This window comes from Cavia porcellus, unplaced genomic scaffold, assembly GCF_034190915.1.
Source record: "Cavia porcellus strain 051 isolate PalLab524CR breed Dunkin Hartley unplaced genomic scaffold, mCavPor4.1 scaffold_13, whole genome shotgun sequence".
NCBI classification, from domain to species: domain Eukaryota; kingdom Metazoa; phylum Chordata; class Mammalia; order Rodentia; family Caviidae; genus Cavia; species Cavia porcellus.
In genome coordinates, this window is record NW_026947496.1 from 71,651,645 (window position 1) to 71,665,318 (window position 13,674).

General features: G+C 37.3%; 1 protein-coding gene across 6 annotated transcripts in view; it reads right to left on the reverse strand.

Moving 5' to 3' along the window:
* Fbxl2 (F-box and leucine rich repeat protein 2) overlaps positions 1-13,674 on the reverse strand; it is an 82,478-nt gene that overhangs the window by 44,029 nt on the left and 24,775 nt on the right. The gene's annotated exons all lie outside the window — the stretch shown is intronic.

Sequence of the window (13,674 nt, forward strand, 5' to 3'; positions counted from 1 at the left end):
ATCAGTGCTTATCAGGTGTTTTTGAAGAAACCAGATCAATAATCTTGCAGTATCTCACAGTCTGGATATGTTGATCATACCTGTTAATGTAGTAGAACATTCCTCTGGCCTCTATCTTCTGTACATTGGTAGCTGAATCTATAAGATGATCAGTTTCTGACTTTGAGAAAGATTTCTTTAAAAATCTCATGTTTTAGGGGGCTGGGGATTTAGCTCAGCGACGTAAGCGCCTGCCTTGCAAGTGCGTGGTCATGAGTTCGATCCCTGGTATCGATTAAAAAAAAAAAATCTCATGTTTTTTCATCAGAAGAACGCATACTTGGTTATTTCTTCTTGAAAGGAAGTGCTGATATTCAGTGCCCAGAGCTATTAATTCATTAAGGATTCTAAGACAGTGACATTCTAATCAATCATTCTTCTTGCACTTATTACAGTACTCCAATAAAAAGAAATTTTATTTTCAATTAGTTTACCTATTGGTAGGTTTGGAAAGGAGAGGCAATTTAAATGTTTGCTTCTTGAGCCGGGGATGTAGCTCAGTGACATTGCACCTGCCTGGCAAGCATGAGGTCATGACTTTGATTCCTGGTACCAAAAAAAATAAAATAAAATAAAAGCTTGTTTCTTTATCAAAATGATCCATTTTTGGCCAGTGGGAGTCTCTTCAAATTGGATTTTTTTGTACCAGGAATTGAACTCAGGACCTCGTGCTTCCCAGGCATCGAATTGGATTCTGAGTGCTTTAAAAAAATTTTATTGAAAAAAGATAAAACAGAACTTCATAACAATAGAATAACAAAAGTTAATACATTACATATTGTCATCTTCAAAGTAGTTACTGAGAGTACAAGATATGGGCATAAAAAATTCTCCAATCAGTATTAGCGCAAACTTCCCTTTTCAATGAACTAGGAGATACTAACAATATAGCTACCTTGCATTTTTCTCCGTTTCCCCCTCCTCCTTCCCTCCCTTCATCTTGTGGCTCTTTTCTCCCTTTAAACAATTCTCATTTCACAAAATCTACTGTACATTCTATAACTTATTTACTCTTTCAATGCTTCACATCAAGGAGACAATACGATGCTTACACATTTGAGTCTGGTTTATTTCACTTACAACTATGGTCTCAAGTTGTATCCATTTACCTATAAAAGTCTCACGTTTATCCTTTATGGATGAGTAATTAAAAATATCACATCTTTTTCATCCATTCTTCAGATAATGGGCATTTGGACTGTTTTCATGATTTAGCTATTACAAATTGTGCTGCTATGGATGCACATATATTGCTATGGTATGTTTTCAATTCTTCTGGGAAGATATATAGAAGGGTAATACCTGGATCGAATGGGATCGCTAGTCCTAGCTTTTTGAGGAATTTCCACTGACTTCCATAGTGGTTGCACCATTTGACACTCCCATCCATAGTGGAGAAAGGTTACTTTTTTTTTTCTTACCATAGCACCTGTAGCATATTATTGGCTGATTTTTCAATGACAGCCATTCTTTCTGGGGTGAGAAAGAATCGTAGTGTGGTTTTAATTTGCATCTCACTAATGACCAATGATGTTGAACATTTTTTCATATATTTATTATTTTCCACTTGTGTTCCTTCATCTGAGTAGTGTATATTCATCTCAGATGCCCATTTTTGGATTGGATCTTTGAATTGGGGGGAGGTCTGACTATTTTCAATTCTTTATATGTTCTAGATATAAGTCCTCTGAGGGACAAATGGTTATACTTTTTTCCCACTCTATTGGCTGTCTTTTCACTCTGTTGGTGATTTACTTTGATGTGTAAAACCTTTTTAATAAGATGAGATGCCAGTTTTTTACTGATTCGGAGTATTTCTGACAAGACATTCTCAGTTTACTTGATGTCTTATAAAATAGGGTGGTCTAGTTCTATCTCATACAATTTCTGCTTCAGTCCTAGAATCAGTCATTCCACCAAGAAATCCTGGTTTCCTTTTATGGAAAATAACATTTCAAGACTACAATCTGGATGCTAAGGATACTTAATGATACCAAACTGGTAAATTTGATATTTTCAGTGGCCAGTCTGAAATTTTCATATATATACAGTACTGTATACTGAAGTATAACATGCATTGAATTGTTCAAATCCTAGGTGTAAAAATGCACATACATACTTACAAAAACATTACTCATGTTCAATGTCTTTCTTTTCCCCCTTTAAACACCTACAGAAGTAAACAAAATGCACCCCCAAATATAGATACAATTTTGGCTTTTAGTACCATAGATTAATTTAACCCGACATTGTACTTAATCAAACTTCTAGTGTTTTATTTCTACCACTCAGAATTACGAGATTTTCATGTAAATATGGGTGCACACATATTGCTGTGGTATGATGTTTTTAATTCTTCTGGGAAGATACATAGAAGGGGAATATCTGGATTGAATGGGATCCCTAGCTTTTTGAGATTTATATTCCTAGCTTTTATGAGATTTCCATGTAATTGCATGATGCAACAGTACACTTTTCTGTTGCTCTGTAGTGTCCCAAAAAATATACTACGATCTATATATTCTGTGGTTAAATGATGTGCAGGTTGTTGTCTTTATGAACAAAACATACTTAGTGGCCTTCTCAAACACGAGCAGTAATACTGAGCATTGATTCATACAAGTATTGGCCATTTGGGGGCTTTTTATGAATTGCTTGTTTTGTCTTTTTGAGACAGGATCTCACTATGCAGTTCAGGCAGGCTTTGAGCTTACTTTGTAGGCTTGGCTGGTGTTGAACTTACAATGATCCTCCTGCCTCAGCCTCTCAGGTACTGAGATTACAGGATGCACCACCATGCCTGGCTTAAATTGCTTGCCTTTAAATTTGAGGGGTTTTTCCTTATAGATTTGTAGTTCTTTATATATTTTATTAAGAATACTTCATTGGGGGCTGGAGGATTAGCTCAGCGGCATAAGCACCTGCCTTGCAAGCAGGCAGTCGTGAATTCGATCCCCGGTACTGATAAAAAGGAAAAAGCCAAAAAAAAAAAAAAAAGAATACTTCATTGGACAAGGATACTTCTCTAAATCTGTTTGCTCTTTCACTCTTATAAGTTGGTCTTTGATTAATAGTTTAATATTAATGATGTTAAATATGTTAAATGTTAAATAGAAGCAGTGATAGTGGCAACCTTTATCAACTAATGGTTGTAAAGACACAGTATGCCTTAAGAATTTTGTACTTTAAGGTTATGAAGATATTCTTTTATAGTTTCTTCTAAATCATTTACTGTTTCGCCTTTCATACTTAAATCTGTGAACCATTTCAAATTACTCCACTTACATTATGAGGTAATCATCAAGGTTTTTTCTTCTTCATACAGTTACTCAGTAGACAGAGCACACTTTAACTGAAAGGCTACCCTTCTTCCGCAGAACTGTAACACATTTTCATTGTAAACCAGGTGATCCTGTGCGTCAGTCTGTTTGTGGAATTTTTGGTCTATGAGCCCAAGGTCTTTCCTCATGGTAACACCACTTTGTCACAAATACTGTGGTTTCAGTGTTTTGTCTTCATATACGGCTGCCAAAGTCCTCCCATTTTGCTCTCTTCTTTGAGCTTGTCTTGGCTAGTCTAGGTTATTTATATTTCCAAATAAAACTCAGAATCGATCCACCAATTTCCAAACAAAACAATCTACTACAGTCACAATTAGAACAGCTTTGAATCTTTAGCCCAAGCTTCCAATCCATGAACAGGATATTCCTTCTGAATTACTTAGGCCAAGTTTCTCTCCAGTCTTGGTAAAGAGGCCCTCCACATTTCTCATTAGATTTGGTCTTAGGTAATTTCATGTTGTAAATAATATTATCTTTGAAAAATCCATTTTCCACTTATTTGCTTTTAATGAATATAAATATAACTGAAATCCTAATGATTTGTATTCAAGACTTTCTGTGGATTGTCATTTGTAAATGAGAACTTTTTCTGTTTAAACTTTATACATTTTGCTTTTCTTATATTATTGCAGTTGGTAGACTCACCAGTAAAAAGTTAAATAGAAGCAGTGATAGTGGCAACCTTTTTTTTTTTCTGGTACCAGGAATTGAACTCAGGACCTTGCACTTGCCAGGCAGGTGCTGTGCCACTGAACTGTATCTTAGACCCATTATTTTGTTCCTAAACACAAAAGAAAGCTGTTCTGAGTTTGACCACAAAGTGAAAGAGCAATCTTAGACATCCATCTCATTAAAGAATTTTTATGTTATTTCTAGTTCTATCATGAACGAGTATTGAATTTTATCAACACATGTTTTGTATGTACTAAGATAACAGTATGGTGTTACTCTACTCTGTAAATGTGGTGAATTATATTAATCAATTTTCATATATATAAACAACCCATCATTCCAGAAAAAAACCTGCATTAACTCCAATCATTAAAATTTTTACTTATTTCTGGACTTAATTTCCTAGGTTTTGTTTGGGATTTTTGTACCTGTGTTCATAAGAAATATTTACCTATAACTTCCCTTTCTTATTACATCTTCATCCAGTTTGATGCTGGAGTTACACTTGCCTCATAAAATACTCTGAAAGGGTTCTCTGAAAGAACCAGCTTACAATTAGTATTACTTATCCCTTCAATTATTAGAAAATTTCAAAGTGATGTTTTCTAGGGTTAGATGATTTCAGTAATATTTATAATTTCAGTTAAGCAAGTGACTTCAGATTTTTAGTATCTTCTGCTGGCTTTTTTTTTGTTTTGTTTTGAGACAGGGTGTCCACATAGTCCAGGTTGGCTTCCAACTCATGGTGATCCTCCTGCCTCAGCCTCCTGAGATATATTGAGATTACAGATATGTGGCACCAGGTATGCTGGTTTTTAAAAGTTGTGGTTTTCATGGAATTTACCCATTTCATCCAAGTTGTCAAATATATTTTATAATTCTGGACATTGCTCTTTTTTAAAAATTAGTACTCTTGTCTCCTATTAAAATTTTTTTCCTTTCAAGCTAGGGTTATCAATTTAATGATACAATTATCTACTGATTTTTCTATTGACTTTTCTTGGTTTTTTGTTAGAGTCAGGTTCTCACTAAGTAGCTCAGGTTGGCCTTGAACTTGTGATCCTCTTGCCTCAGCCCCTTGCAAGTGCTGGGACTACAGGAGTACGCCCCCACGCCTGACCCTTCTCTCTTATCAATTCCTTTTGCTTTCTTTTAATTTATTTTGCTGTGCTTTTAAAGCTGAGATGGGTTTTGATCATCAATTTTTTTTTTTTTTTTTGTACCGGGGATAGAACTCACAACCATACGCTTGCAAGACAGGCAGTTACGTCGCTGAGCTAAATCCTTGGCCCTTGATCATTAACTTTTATCTTTCCTTTCTTAGATGTACATATAGAGCACTTCCCTCAAAGGTCCATACCATAAATTTTTATATACCATACTTTCACTGTTTAGCTTGAAACACTTTTGAATTTCTGCTGTGATTTCTTCCTTGAAGAAGGAAAGTTATTTAGAAACACGTACCTTAACTTCCAGTTATTCTTCTATCAACGTATAGGTCTGCTACAATCACAGAATATACTGTAGATATCTCAATAGTTTGAAATGTGCTGATGCGTACCTTATAGCCTATAATCTATTTTGATACACATTCCATGTTCACTTGAAAAGAAGTCATATCCTGAAGTTATTTGGTACAGTGTCCTGTATATGTCTAGTAGGTTAATTGTCTGATCCAAATCTCCATCCTTTCCAAATTTTGGGGTGGGGGGTGGGTTCTGGTTATTCTATCTCTTACTGAGATGGGTTAAAAGTCTTATGTACCTGCAGTTCTGTTTTATTTTATATTGTCAATTTATTAAGCTCATAAAAATTTAAGCCCATCTTGCCCAACTTACTGACCCCTTTACTGCTGAGAAATATTCTTTGTGTCCAATACACTTCTTGCCTTTTAGTCTACTTCACTTTTTTTTTTTAAGCAAAAAACAGAACTTAAAAGAGAAGTGGGAGGAACTAAGATTTCTTTACATTAAAGCAATTGGTGCTCTAATTTTCAGATCACCAAGCAATCTAAGAAGTCAAAAGCTATAGGCATTGTTAAATTGCTTCCTGGCACATCACTGCTCCCCCCCCCCCATCGATTTTATTTCAAGGATAAAAAGAAAAAGAAGGAGGAAAAGGAGGAGAAGAAGAAATAATAAAACAACAAAATTTCAAAATATGTCAATGGGGGGGCAACAATGGTACCTACACTGCACATCGTCACCCCCAAATCATTCACCAGAGCACCAGACATCTGCATTCAATTGTCCAAACAATACTTTATTGATATTAATATAATCACAACTTCCTTTTAATCTTTGTCATCTTTTGCTTTCTCTCAAATTGTGTCTTACAATTTTTTAAACTCCAGTTTGACACTACCTTTCAACAGTGGTGTTAAAAACCATTTACTTGGGGCTGGGGATTTAGCTCAGTGGCATAAGCGCCTGCCTTCCAGGCAGGCAGTCGTGAGTTTGATCCCTGGTACCGATAAAAACGAAACAGACAAAAAAAAAAAAAAAACTTTACTTAACTCTTTTTTATGTTCCTTCCTTCTTTCCCTCCTCACTTCAACTCTTGGTCCCTATAACTTTCTTGTCTTATAATGTCTTAAGCTCATTTGATACCAAGCTTGATAGTACACATTGTATCCTGTGTCTCTTGGAGGCTCAGGCAGGAAAATCACAAATTCAAGCCTAGCCTGGGCAATTTAACTATTTAGTGAGATCCTGTCCTCAAAATAATGAAAAAGGGCTGGGTGTGTAACTCAGCCTGGGTATATGACTAGGCTCTAGGTTCACTTCTCTGTAGTACCACAAAGAAATACAAAAAAACTCTGGGAGGAGAAGAAATAAAAGGGGGGAGAGAATTTCTAAGCCAAATAGCTTGTCTTGCATTCAGGCTTCTGAGTAGCTGACTTCGAGTCTGTTGGCCTCACGGGCGCCAGGCAGGAACCTGGTGTGAGGCACAGAAGACGTGGTGGCTGTTTGCTCACCTGTGCTCACTGTTCTTTAGTTACTCTATAAAAGTACTATTTTAAAATTTTCCCTATAATTTTCTTCTAATTATCATAGGAGCAAAAATCTTTGTTCTTTTAAACCAGAAATATAATTATGGTTTTTACTTAAGGTCTACTTTATCTTATGCTAATATATCTGCAGCCTAAAGGTGGTTATTACCTCTACTCACAACTTTAAATCACTTTAATCACATTTTCTTATCATCAATAAACTAAAACTGTTTTACTTACTACTGCACCTTACTTGCACCAAATCCTCCATACATTAGTTATCATCAGGTTTTATTTGCTTTTGCTGCACGAGGGAGTGAGTCCAGGGCCTTTGCTCTGGACTATATCTCCAGCCCTTTTAAATCTTTGAGCCCAGTTCTCAGTAAGTCACTATGTTGCCCTGGCGGGGCCCCAGACTGCTGCCTCAGCTCCTCAGGGTGGGGATTACAGGCATGCACCACCATGACTCACTTTCTTGTTTTGTTTGTTTGGGTTTTTTTTACACAATCAATAGTTACTGAGATTTATGCAAACAGTACCATTATTTAAATCACTATTTGTTTCTTATTTCCTCTGAAGTCAAATTTATTAAAGTTTATCTTTGATAGTCTTTCAGGAAGATGAACTCTATAAAAGAGTTGGAAGAGAAAAAAAATTAGATTTTTTATTAGGGTGAATTTTATATAACTAAAACTAATCATTTTAAAGTATTCAATTCAGTGAAGTAACAAATACATTTTGATTACCAAAAATTTTACCTTGAACCTTAAAAAAACTATTCAATTCAGAATACTTAGCCCATTCACAATGGTGTACAATCATTACCTCAATCTAGTTTGAAAAGATGCTCACCACTCCCCAAAAACATCACACACATTAAGCAGTCTCTTCCTATTTTCCTCTCCCCTTAGTCCTTGGCAACCACCAACATGCTCTGGCTCCATAGATTTATCTAGTCTGGATATTTCATGTGATGGAATCATATATTATGTGACCTTTGAATATGATATTTTTGAGATCTACATGATAGCATGTATCAGTATTTCTTCCCTTTTTATGGTTAAACAGATATACAGTAATACCTCAGTGCATGAATGTTTCTGTATACACACAATTCAGTTCACACACAAGAATGTTCAGTGAAATTTTTTGTCAGTTTACCAACTCTGCATCAAATAATATCTTCCCCACAGGAACACAAACGTAACCATCTTCCCCAAAATTGAAAAACAAATTAGGTTCAAAATCCAAGGTACCACTGTGTGTGGTGTGTCTCACAAGTCACAAGTTCATCTACTGACAGACACTTGGAATTTCTCATGTTGGGCACGTGTACGATGCTGCTATGAGTATCTATGTACAAGTATTTGTTGTTTTCAATTGTTTGTGATATACAGTAGTCCTCATCTATGTAGGACTTTTACTTTCTACACGTTGATTTACCTGTGGTCAACTATGTTCTGAAAACATTAAATTTAAAACTGCAGAAATAAACAATTTTAAATTCCAGGTCATTCTGAGCAACGTGATGAAATCTCACATCATTCTCACTTCTGCTCTAGGAAACGAGTTATCCCTTGTTCAACATATGCCCACCAAATAGACTGCACACATGCTTATTAGCCGACTGATTAGCTGTCTCAGTTACCAAGGCGTGGTATTCAGACTGACTATGGTATCACAATGCCTACATCCAAGTAACCCTTGTTTTACTTAATAATGGCAGCAAAGCATAAGAGTAGTGAGGTTGGCAACTCAGATATGCCAAAGAGAAGCCGTACGTGCTTCCATGAAGTATCATCTCACAGAACCACAAGAAGGCTGAGCACAAGACATACTGCGAGATCACATGCATACAACTTGTATCACTGTACATTGTTAATCTCTTACTGTGCCTAATTTAAAAATTAAATTTTATCATAGCTATATATGTATAGGAAAAGGCATATTTAGGGTTCAGTAGCCACCATTCTAAATATCTATCAGGAGTCCTGGAATATAACGGCAGAACCATTGAATAAGTAGAATTTCTAGGTCACACAGTAATTCTAACTTTAAACTTTTAAGGAACTGCCAAATTGTTCTCCATGGTGCCTACATCATTACAGAAAAGCTTTTAAAGTTACATTAACTCTTAGGCTGTAAAGGCTAGAATCCTGTTGGTTCTTGTGATGCCCTCAGGTTATCTTTTCTGTTGTCTTCTAAAACACTTGGCTTTTCTTTGCTAGTCTTTTCATTGACCAATTTCTTCTCTGTTCCATCTTTGCAGGCTCCCCTCTAGCTGTAGCTTCCTTTCTGGCCAAATTCACATTTTAAATCATTCTGCTAGGCTCTTTGCTCTTGATTCTCAATAAATCTGGTTAAAGGCCAACAGTAGCAGTGTCACTGCTTCAACATTAGACTACCCTGAAATTTCTTGTCAGATTAATTAGTCTGCCACTCTTCATCTTAGTCTCAGGCAAAGTCTCTGGACACAAGCAAGACACAAACTTTCTGCCAGGGTCTAACACATATTGTCTGGAGTCCAAGAGCCAATGCAGTCCTTCTTCCCAGCAGAAATCTCTGGAGCCTGGTCTTTTATCAGCAGTATTTCTATCAGCATTCTGGTCTTCTGAGCTCTGACCAACATTTCCCACACAGAACAGCCTAAGGCATTCCAGCTCTACTTTTTCAGGCAGCATCTTCAAACCTTTCCTGACTCTTCCCATTCTACACACCAGTTCCAGAAGACCTCGGCTACATGGCCAGATAATTTTATAGTAACCCCACTTCTCTGGTACCATAGTAACCCCACTTCTCTGGTACCAAATTCTGACTTAGGTAATTTTCTATCATTGCTGAGACAAAATACTTGACACACAAAATTAAAGGAAGAAAGGTTTACTGAGCTCACACTTTGGAGAGGTTTTAGTTCATAACTGGGTGGCTCCAAAGCAGCATGGGATGGCAGACAGGCATCATGGAGGAGAAACAGTTCATGACAGGTAGAAGACAACAAAGCAACAAGAGGCAATCACAACTGTTTATACCCTTTATGTCTTGTCTAGGCTACTCAGGACAGGTACTACTCCACTTTTAATCCCAGTGCCCCTGAGCATAGTATTGTACCATGAATCTGTTGTACTAAAATGCAAAGTTAAAAAGATAGTTATTAGCAAAAATAGTTAGTTAAAAAGATAGTTATTAGCAGTATTGTCATTCTGTGCTGTGTTTGTTACCCTAGTAACCAGGAACACCAACCACATAGTTATAGATTAACTACTGTATCGTCATGCTGCTCTGTATGCCTGTACTATATGCCTGTCCCCCAAGTAACCTGTTTGCTGTGTCAACCACTGTTCCCTTTGTGAGACACAAATGTTCCTGGAATTGGCAGACCAAGGGCTATGAATTGGCTAACTACCCACTGTGAAATGCCTCTCACCTCAAGCAAAGGGGAACAAAGGCCCACCTTGTTTCTGTTTCTCATTGCTATGTACTTAAGTGGTCAATAAGCTAATTATAAATGAACTATAAAAATCTGTCAAATTTCTAACCCAGTTACACAGCTTTGCAAGCTCCATCTGCACTGTGTTGCTGGTACCAGCTTAAATAAAAGCACTTCTTTTTAAAAGATGTCTTGCCCCCTTCTTAACAACAGACAACATCACGGGGCTTGTTTTTGGGGTACAACAGGATCAATCCTAGCGTCATACACTCAAGATCCAGTCACCTCTGAAAAAGCCCCACCTATGACTGCATGAGGCTTTGGGGGTACATCTAGACACAACCTATAACAGCTCCCTTACAGATACATGTAACCAACATCTTGCCACAGAAAATGAGCTGGATGTGGGGAATCCATGGTTGAAGACAGAATTTCCTTCTAATAGTCTTCAGTTATCACAGAAAGGCTTGATCTGCTAACCTTTCCACACACAATCCTGTTGAGCAGTGGATAAATTTCTGTTATGTTTAAGACATTAGATGTACAGTAGGTAGGTATGCCATATTAGGCTCTACAACTGCACCAATGCAGAAAGGTACCTTGAAATGAGTACTGCTTGCACAAAAATCTGAAACATGTGGCATCTTCCCTGTGGCTGACAGAAAAGAAAACATCAGTAGCTGGGGAGAGGAATATATTATATGATGCAACTGTGAAGGGCAGACAATGACTGCAGTTCTAGAAGAGGTTGGAAAATGCCAGAATGACAGTGAACAATGATTACTCCTTACCTTATTTAACGAGGCACTACAAAAAAACAAACAAGGCACTAAAATAAAGAGTATATTTAGAAAGAACTAGCTAGTTTTAAAATGGAAATCAAAAGGAAAAAGAACCCAGGGCCTCGAGACTTGGAGCACTGCAAAGTACAAGACATTCAGCTATAAATCTGTTAAACATAATAACTAAGCCCTGCCACGAAGATATGATCAAGTTGCTCCCTTTCTTTCCACACTTATTCTTCAGAGGTCTCGAGATGGGTACCAGAGAGAAACAGGCATGACGCCTAGCAAACAAAAGTACAATGAAAGGCTTGAGGCTGTAGTTTAATAAAGAACTTTGGGAGCAAAGATTAGAAGACTAGTGAATTCTTTCCAAGGATCCAGAAACCTGGCCTAAACATGCTGTGCCTATGAATGAATCTTTGGTTCTCCAGAACTGCACTGTAAGAGATACCTAGGAAAGGTCAGCCTCCCAAGGAAGGCATATTCCTTAACATACACCTCAGACATAATCACAGACAATAATGGGCAAGGAAAAGCCCCTTAAAGGTTGGAATTAAGAATCATTAAGATGAATATAAGGGAGTAAACAATATAAAGTTGTTCTGTTAGGTCAAATGATTTTAGAATGCCTACTAGCAGAATCTCATCACTGATATAAGACAACTGCTATGTGCTTTCCATTTTTCCCCTCCTTAAACTTTGTTATTTAAGAAAATTATCCTTTTTTAAAAAAATTTTACGCAGTGTCTTGCTAAGTCACTAAGTTGCCCCAGCTAGGCTTGAACTCCAATGTAGAGTGGACGAGGATCAAGTCACCACTGCAACGGAGCCTGGCCTCTCTCAGTGTCCAACCAGAAGGAACCTGACAATGGGAGAACCTTAAAGAGCTCACATGTCCTCAAATTCATAGGCAGCCAATGATACTGGGGTGGGAAGGTACATTTTTCCAAGTCAAAAGCATTTTTTTTTGTCTATTTCCTTTTTATTGGTACCAGGGATCATGAGTTCTCATGACTGCCTGCTTGCATGGCAGGCGCTTATGCCTGCTGAGCTAAATCCCCAGCCCCCATCAAAAACATTTTGATGCAGGGGGTCCACACTAACTTGTCAAGGGCCCTGAAACATTCTCGGCTTTATGTCCTCTCAGCAACAACTGCCAATGTTGCTTGTTAGGACACCACACTTAGGAAATTTCTGGAAGTGGAGTAAAAACAGAGGATAAGAAAAAGTCAAGAAAGGAAAGCAACCTGCTTCACGAACCCCTTGTAGTTCTTACAAGTAATGTGTTTTCCACAAACATATCCTAGTTTGAGAAGGATTGGAATAATATCCCCTGGTAAGCATGGAAGCACATCCCTTTAATCCCCACACTGCAGGAAGCCAAGGCAAGAGGACTGCAAATTCACCAGGTGAGGTGGCACACGCACACGTATAATCTCAGCACTCAGGAGGCTGAGGCAGGACAACTAGAGTGAGTCTGAGGTCAGCCTGGGCAACATAGTAAGTTCAAGGCCAGCCTGAACTACATAGGCAGACCTTGTCTCAAAAAACGAACAAAGAAACAACAACAACAAAAAAAAAAAACCCAGAAGACTGCAAATTCAAATCCAACCTGGGCACTATGTAAGACTATGTTTTGAAATTTTAAAAGTTTTAAATGGCTAGAGATATAATTTTGCATGAAATCCCTAGGTTCCATCCCCACTACCAGAAAGAAAGAAAAGAAACAAGAAAGGGAAAGAAAAAAAGAAAAACAGAAAAGAATCCTGTTAATAATTAACCATATAATATCAGAAAGATATGATCACAAAATAGATTAAAACTGCAAAACTGTAACTTATTTGAAAACAAGTGTAAGAAAATGACATAAAACATAATAGACCTAAGTCAGAGTTACAAAAGTCTAGTACGAAGCCAGCTGATTATGCACTGAAACTTCCACAGTAAGCTAAATAAACCTTTCCTTCCTTTATTTTGGGTGTTGGGTATTTTGTTCCAGTAATGAGAAAAAAGTAACCAGGGCAAAGACTGAATGTAGCACATTTATGATGCTGGCTACTCAGGAGGCTAAGGGATGACAAGTTCTTGCCCAGACTGGGTAATACACAGAACTGTCTCAAATAAATCTTAGCCAGGCACGGTGGCACATGCCTATAATCCTGGCATTTAGGAGGCTGAGACAGAAGGATTGTTGCAAATTCAAGACCAGCCTGGGCTACATAGTAAGTTCAAGGCCAGCCTGAATTACACAGTGAGACCCTGAGTCAAAACAAACAAACAAAAAATCTTAAAAAGGGCTAGTTCTATAGAGGAGCCCTTACCTAGCATGTGCAAGACTCTAGTAGTACTGCCAAAAAATTAAAAGTTAAAAAGAGTACAGTGCACAAAAATAAACAAATCGTAATGTCTTAAAACAGC